Source organism: Vitis vinifera, chromosome 2, assembly GCF_030704535.1.
Source record: "Vitis vinifera cultivar Pinot Noir 40024 chromosome 2, ASM3070453v1".
In the NCBI taxonomy this organism is placed as follows: domain Eukaryota; kingdom Viridiplantae; phylum Streptophyta; class Magnoliopsida; order Vitales; family Vitaceae; genus Vitis; species Vitis vinifera.
In genome coordinates, this window is record NC_081806.1 from 10,974,786 (window position 1) to 10,981,791 (window position 7,006).

At 31.1% G+C, this 7,006-nt stretch overlaps 1 long non-coding RNA gene across 1 annotated transcript; it reads right to left on the reverse strand.

The window, feature by feature from the left end:
- Window positions 1-370: 370 nt before the first annotated feature.
- On the reverse strand, window positions 371-3,321 carry LOC109124091 (uncharacterized). Its single transcript, XR_009464904.1, has 3 exons — window positions 3,218-3,321; window positions 2,378-2,870; window positions 371-1,513 (listed from the first exon to the last, which is right to left on the reverse strand). It is a non-coding gene; the product is annotated as an uncharacterized LOC109124091 (long non-coding RNA).
- Window positions 3,322-7,006: the final 3,685 nt, after the last annotated feature.

The following is a 7,006-nucleotide window of genomic DNA, read 5'->3' on the forward strand; positions in this document are numbered from 1 at the left end:
AAAAATTATTTTTTAATATGAAAAATTATACCTGTTTCCATGTATAATCAATTTGATATTATTTAAGAATGATAATGACAATCAAATTATAATGATTTTATATATAATCAAAACATATTTAATATACATTTGATTATTAATTAAAGCACAAATCAAAGAACTTGTTTAAAGTTGTCCCCAATTTCTCTATATAGAAGAAACTCATATAATATACAACGAAATTAAAAACACACTATAAGACAATATACATAAACTTAAATTAAGTTGCTCATTTATATATCTACAACCAAGTCTCTTGCCTCCATCTTGAAGCATTACTTTATAGGAAAGCCTTAAATTTCCAACACCCAGACTTCAAATCTGTAGAAAAAAATATAGAGCATATTAACAAATTAAAAAGAAAAATGTATAATGAGAAGCAATCAAATATCAAGCTTTATGAAGAATTTTAATAGCAAGCTAGCCACTACACCTTTATTAGACAATAATAGATTATTTCTTAATAACACAAGTAAACAAACCAACTCTCAAATATTAAAATATTGATATAGCAAAAACATATGGAGACTAAAACTAGGAGCAAAACCTAAAACAAAAATCATTTTAACCTAATGAAGTTATTGTTTTGGTCCAACCTCAACCAAGATATTAAATATTTAGATCATTATTATGATTTTTTAACCTAACACTTTCCCTGAAATGTCCAAGGTTTCCATCAAACTATACAAGTCAAAGATAGCCCTGAGTTATTCATAGTATATAAATTAGTATAAAAGCCTCAAAACAATGATTTAATATCATGATATATAGACATGCAATTTCACATTCAGTTCCCTACAGGGTTGGTTAATATTCGTAGCCTAGACTTCGCCGTAATATCAAATACAATGATATTTCATTTAAACTTGTTTTGAAAATAAATGCAATGATAAAATGACACTTGGAACCTATTTTAAACTTGAGTGCATGCCTACATTGAATGCTAAGACAAGTTAGAGTGGGGTTCTCTAGCTTAATTTGACACCAAAGAAAAGACCGAAAATAAGAATCACTGAGTATATTGAAATCACATCTATAGACAACAATTAAAATAAATCAAATGATATTTCATTTACAGAATTGTTTGTTTGGTATATGTTTATCCTAACACTATGAAAACATATGGACATGTATTTTCCTATCCAACATATGCCATGTGCACAGTCATGTCAGCTCATATATATGCCTAGCTAATGAAGTCATCCGTGATTTGTGAAGACAAACATATAGGCAACAAGAACAGTTAAATTTTCCATCTGACCTTTGAACCACTAAATGTTGTATGATGCAACTGGGGGTAAGGGACACTAAAGATATTTTAAGTTCTGCATCAGTACTATAACAATAATATACCTTTTTCCCCCTCTCAACCTGTTCATTTCAGCAAAGAGAGCCCTGACAAGATGCTTATGAGTTATGTGGCTATCCAAGTAAATGATTTCTAAACCTATCAAAGCTGAAGGTTATTCTTAGCCTGCATCAACATATTTCTATGATCAAATTTCTACAGCGGTCTTGAATAACTTTACATCTGTTCATAGTCAAGCGCACTTGATGATAAAGGGAAAAAGCATCATTGGAACAACTAGAAATTTCTCTATAACATAGGATCTGGTGGGTAGTTTAATAAATAAATATGGTGGCAGCAACTTTGTTATGCGAGTGAGCAAGTCGATATGCCAACATGAAAACATAGACTATATTCTATAAGCCTACAACATGCTGCTTGTGGATCAACATAATATGATTCTCAAAATCAAAACAAAGACAAAAGACTATATACAACAGTTAACCTAATGAATGATTAGTTTACAAAGTGTATTGTGACATCCATATGAATAAAAAATTCACTGCAACATAAGGACAAAGAAATATCACAAGTATCTTTATGATTTACCAAAATCAATGCAAGGGCTTTATGCATACTCCAATCAGAAACTTAACAACATACTGCACAAGGATATGACTGAAATTTTCATGAGTCAAACCTTTCTGAAAGCAATCTCAACCATGCCTTCCACCTCAGCTATTTTGGAGACAATTTTAGATCATTTTCAGAAGACAACAACCAAAATAACAAGGAGCTTAGTTGTGAAACCCTTCTATATATCATTTTTATTAATCGTTCTAGCATGCAGAAAAAAAAATGATAACAAGACATATTATTTTCCTTCACTTTCTTGGAAACCAATCAGAAATCAAGAACACACTGTACTTCATTCCTGTTTCATTAAAACCAAACAAACACTGAGAAAAAGAAAGAAAACACAGTGCATATTAAACCTAGATCACTATCTTGGAAACCAAACAAAGCAGAAGAGGAAAGATAACAACATACGTTTGAAAACACACTCAATGGCTTCTCAGCCGTGGCAGCTCCGGTGCGCCAACAGGTCACGCACTCAATGCCACCGAAAAAGGTGGAAGTGTTCAAGTCACTGGAAGGGTGGGCCTCCGAGTGGGTCCTACCGCTTCTGAAGCCCGTGGAGCAGTTGTGGCAGCCGTAGGACTTCCTGCCAGACCCCGCGCAGCCGTTCGACGCGTTTTCTGAGCAGGTGAGGGAGCTACGTGATCTGACGGCGGAGCTTCCGGACGAGTACTTCGTGGTGCTAGTGGGAGATATGATAACGGAGGACGCCTTGCTGACGTATCAGACGATGATCAATACGCTTGATGGGGTGAGAGATGAGATGGGCGCGAGTGCGAGCCCTTGGGCCAAGTGGACCCGGTCATGGACGGCGGAGGAGAATCGCCACGGGGATCTGTTGAGAACCTATCTCTATCTTTCTGGTCGGGTTGATATGCGTATGATTGAGAGGACGGTGTAGTACCTGATTAGCGCCAGAATGGTGAGTGATCTAGAATTTTTTTCCTTGAAGGATTTAAAGCGAATCGGTGTAAATGAAAAGGATTTTTTGAGGAAATTTTTTTATTTAGGGTTCGTGAAATTTAAATCCAATGGCACAAAAGCAAAAAGACCCCTAGGATAGATCCAGAAAACACAGGGAGCAACAAAAAAAAGCAATTTTTTTGGTTTTCCTTGGGGGTTTTGCATGGATTTTCTCGAAAATCAAATGATGATGAATTTTCCCGGAAATCGAATGGGGGATGGATTTTCTTGGGAATCAAACGGGGGTTGAAAAAAAAAAAAACAATAATAACATGATTAGATTGGTACCTGCGAGGATTAAGAGACGCAGAGAAAACTAGGGCGAATTCTGTCATCTGGATAGCAACTTCAGAAAAGAGCTTCTTGATGCCCAAGGACCAAGTGAGAGAAGCGGATGACCCTTTTGATATTTATATTTAATAAAGATAAAAAAATAAAAAATAATAAAAAAATGAAATAAACAATTTTCCTCTCTCTATATAAATAATTATTAATTACCCATCTTTATTTTGATTAAATCACTTCCACTTCCATGGATTGAAATTTTCATTTTTATGGACAATATTTTATGAATTAAAATTAATTTGATAAAATAAATTATTAATAATTTTAATTATTTAAATAAATTAATATTAATAGAAAAAGTTGTTAACACATATTTTTAATAAAATTTTAGAAATTAAATCTCAAATAAATATTTTATATAAATTAATTTAATTTTTCATTTAACGTGTTTTAATAAAAATATTTTAAAAAATTTAAAATAAATATTGTTTTCAACAAAATGGGCTCCCTTCATCTAACAATATGGTGGAACCACATCAATCTTACTAAGACTATTGTAATGTCATATGTATTATATTTATGTATAAATTATTTTTATTCAATAAAATCAAATATTTTTTAACTCAATTCTAATTTTATACACTTCCAAAATTAATATTTATTATTCTTAAAATTCAAATATCGAATCTATCGATATATCTCTGTCTACCGATGTTTTGTTTTTTTTTATCATATTTATGTCAATTATATTTACAAAATAACTTTAAAATATAAATTCTTACTTATTTTATCATTTTTTGGAGTTTTTCCAAGCATTCCTATAAATTTTAAATAATTTTCGCTCAACCGATATTTTTGATATATTCGTAAAATCGAAGTACCGATATATGTGTAATTACCGATATTTTCATCCTTAGTCTAGAGCAAAAAGTTTCAAACCCTAAGCTCTCAAAATGAATATCGGGTTTTGAGAAAATGAGGAGTGGTCTTTGTAAATACCACAGGGAACCTTGACAGGTAATTATAACATAATATAGTGACTTATAATTCATAGGTCATTTAAGATCATTTTACTAGAATTAAAATGGCATATATGTTTAAAATCATACTTTGACTTTTGATTTTATGTCAAGCTAGCCACATTATATAAGTACCTTGACATATGAACATACTAACTATACATTGACTTATACATTATCTATCAAGATTCTATTATATAAGTCACGAAAGAATTCAACAAAATTTTATATATGTCATTATTGGTTTAAACAAGTTGTATATGTCATAGTTGTTCATTTAAAGAGGCAATATTGATACATATCACCTTAAGTCAAGATAATATATGTCAACAATGACCTTTTTTCTTGTAGTGTATAGTAATAGTAATAGTAAAGTTTTACAACTCAAATATTCTCTTTATATACCTCAATTTAGAAAGAATCTGATTTCAATTTCAAATTTGAAATAAACATGTTATTCAATAATAATAATAATAATAATAATAGTAATAGTTATAGTAATAGTAAGTTGAACAACTCAAATATTCTCTTTATATACCTTCATTTAGAAAGAATTTGATTTCAATTTCAAATTTGAATAAACATGTTATTCAATTTTTTTAGTAATAATGTTATAACAATTAGAAAGAATAAGTTATTTATTTACATGAGTATTTTGATTTATAATCTTTATCATGTTAGTCAAAACATTATGACTTGAATGTTATTGAGAAAAATTGCTTGCTAATTTAAAGAAAGAAATCTAGCACTAATCAAACATATATATATATATATATATATATATATATATATATATATATATATATATATATATATATGACATTTACTATTAGGTCATCTATAAGGATCTAAAAATCAACACTTTGATGGGGTTATTTGAGCTCACCGTAGTGTGTTTAGGGTGCTTCTAACTCATCCAATGCCTATGTTTATGGCTCTAAGACCTTAGTTTTTGGTTTAATACATTTTACTTATGTTTTTAGGAATTGTTGGAGCAATTTGATTTAAGAAATCTTGAAATGAGGTAGCATAAAGGTTCCTAGGTGGCATGGATGGAGACAATATGGGAAACATTCGTAAAAAGTTAGAAATTAGAGGAAGTGTGTGTTGTGCACATCACTCAAGCTTAAGCACAAGCCTATAAAAATGGTTCATAAGTCAAAGCCTCCTATTGATTTTGGCACAAACTTGATACCCTATCAAGGTTGAGAGTTTATGCGGTATAGTAGTTTGGTGAATTATGACAATTGATAGCCTTATTTCATGGTTCACCATAGGTTCAATCCAATGTATAACCATATAACTAATGCACTAATCATGGGAAACCCATCCCAATGGCTAAGACAAGTCATCTCTCTAATTAGGAGGTAGTGCACTATAGTCTCTATTGGATTGACCAAATCTATGAACTAATTGTGAACAACTTAACAACTTACAAGGAGCTCATAACTTGTATCTTTTATGCAACTCCTAATGCACCCAAATCATGTATAATGTAAGTGATATGGGTGTGTATGCTTAGATAATAAATTAATGCAAATGAGATAATAAAAGAAAACCAAGAAACATAAATAAATAAATCTCAATCTACTACACCATGTCATGCTTTTTATGGTTCAATCTTAACAAACTTCCACTAGCCCTAAAGCATGTTGGGAACGCATTTGACACCTAAGCTACCCTAATAACCATCAAAGACTCTAGCGAACAAAGTCTTCGTGGAGAGATTCACAAAGTTCTCCACAGAAGCCATTTTTATAGGCTTGTGCTTAAGCTTGAGTGATGTGCACAACACACACTTCCTCTAATTTCTAACTTTTTACGAATGTTTCCCATATTGTCTCCATCCATGCCACCTAGGAACCTTTATGCTACCTCATTTCAAGATTTCTTAAATCAAATTGCTCCAACAATTCCTAAAAACATAAGTAAAATGTATTAAACCAAAAACTAAGGTCTTAGAGCCATAAACATAGGCATTGGATGAGTTAGAAGCACCCTAAACACACTACGGTGAGCTCAAATAACCCCATCAAAGTGTTGATTTTTAGATCCTTATAGATGACCTAATAGTAAATGTCATAGATATATATATATATATATATATATATATATGTTTGATTAGTGCTAGATTTCTTTCTTTAAATTAGCAAGCAATTTTTCTCAATAACATTCAAGTCATAATGTTTTGACTAACACGATAAAGATTATAAATCAAAATACTCACTTTTTTTTTCTTTTTTTTCTAACAATAATCAAATCAATGAATCAAAGAAATCATGTACAAGAATCCCAAGGCAGCCTAAACAAACCTTAATATATATCAAAAAAATGCTAACCCATATGTAAAAAAGAAACTCATAAAAATAGAGAGAATAAACAAATAACTGTGGACTAGGATTAAGGATTTAAAGAGATATGGATAGGACAAATGGATACAACAAAATACTAAGAAGAGATATGAATGAGAAAGCAAAAGGATCAAGGAGAATAGGACAAATATAAATAAACTGTGGAACTCTTAACCTAAGAGTTCCTATCCATAAACAAAGGTGTGCCAAGAGGCCCTAACCTAAGGTATAAAGAAAGAGCTAAGCAGGTGATGAACGAAAAGGCTAAATGAACATGAATCAACTGGCTAGCAAGGGATAATTCTATGTGTTAGGGTGATTAGGTAAATAGGCTCATGAAATGATGGCCACCCATCTTTTGACCATAACTTCAAATATCATGCTCTCAAACTCTTATATGGTAAACACTACAGATTGGTATC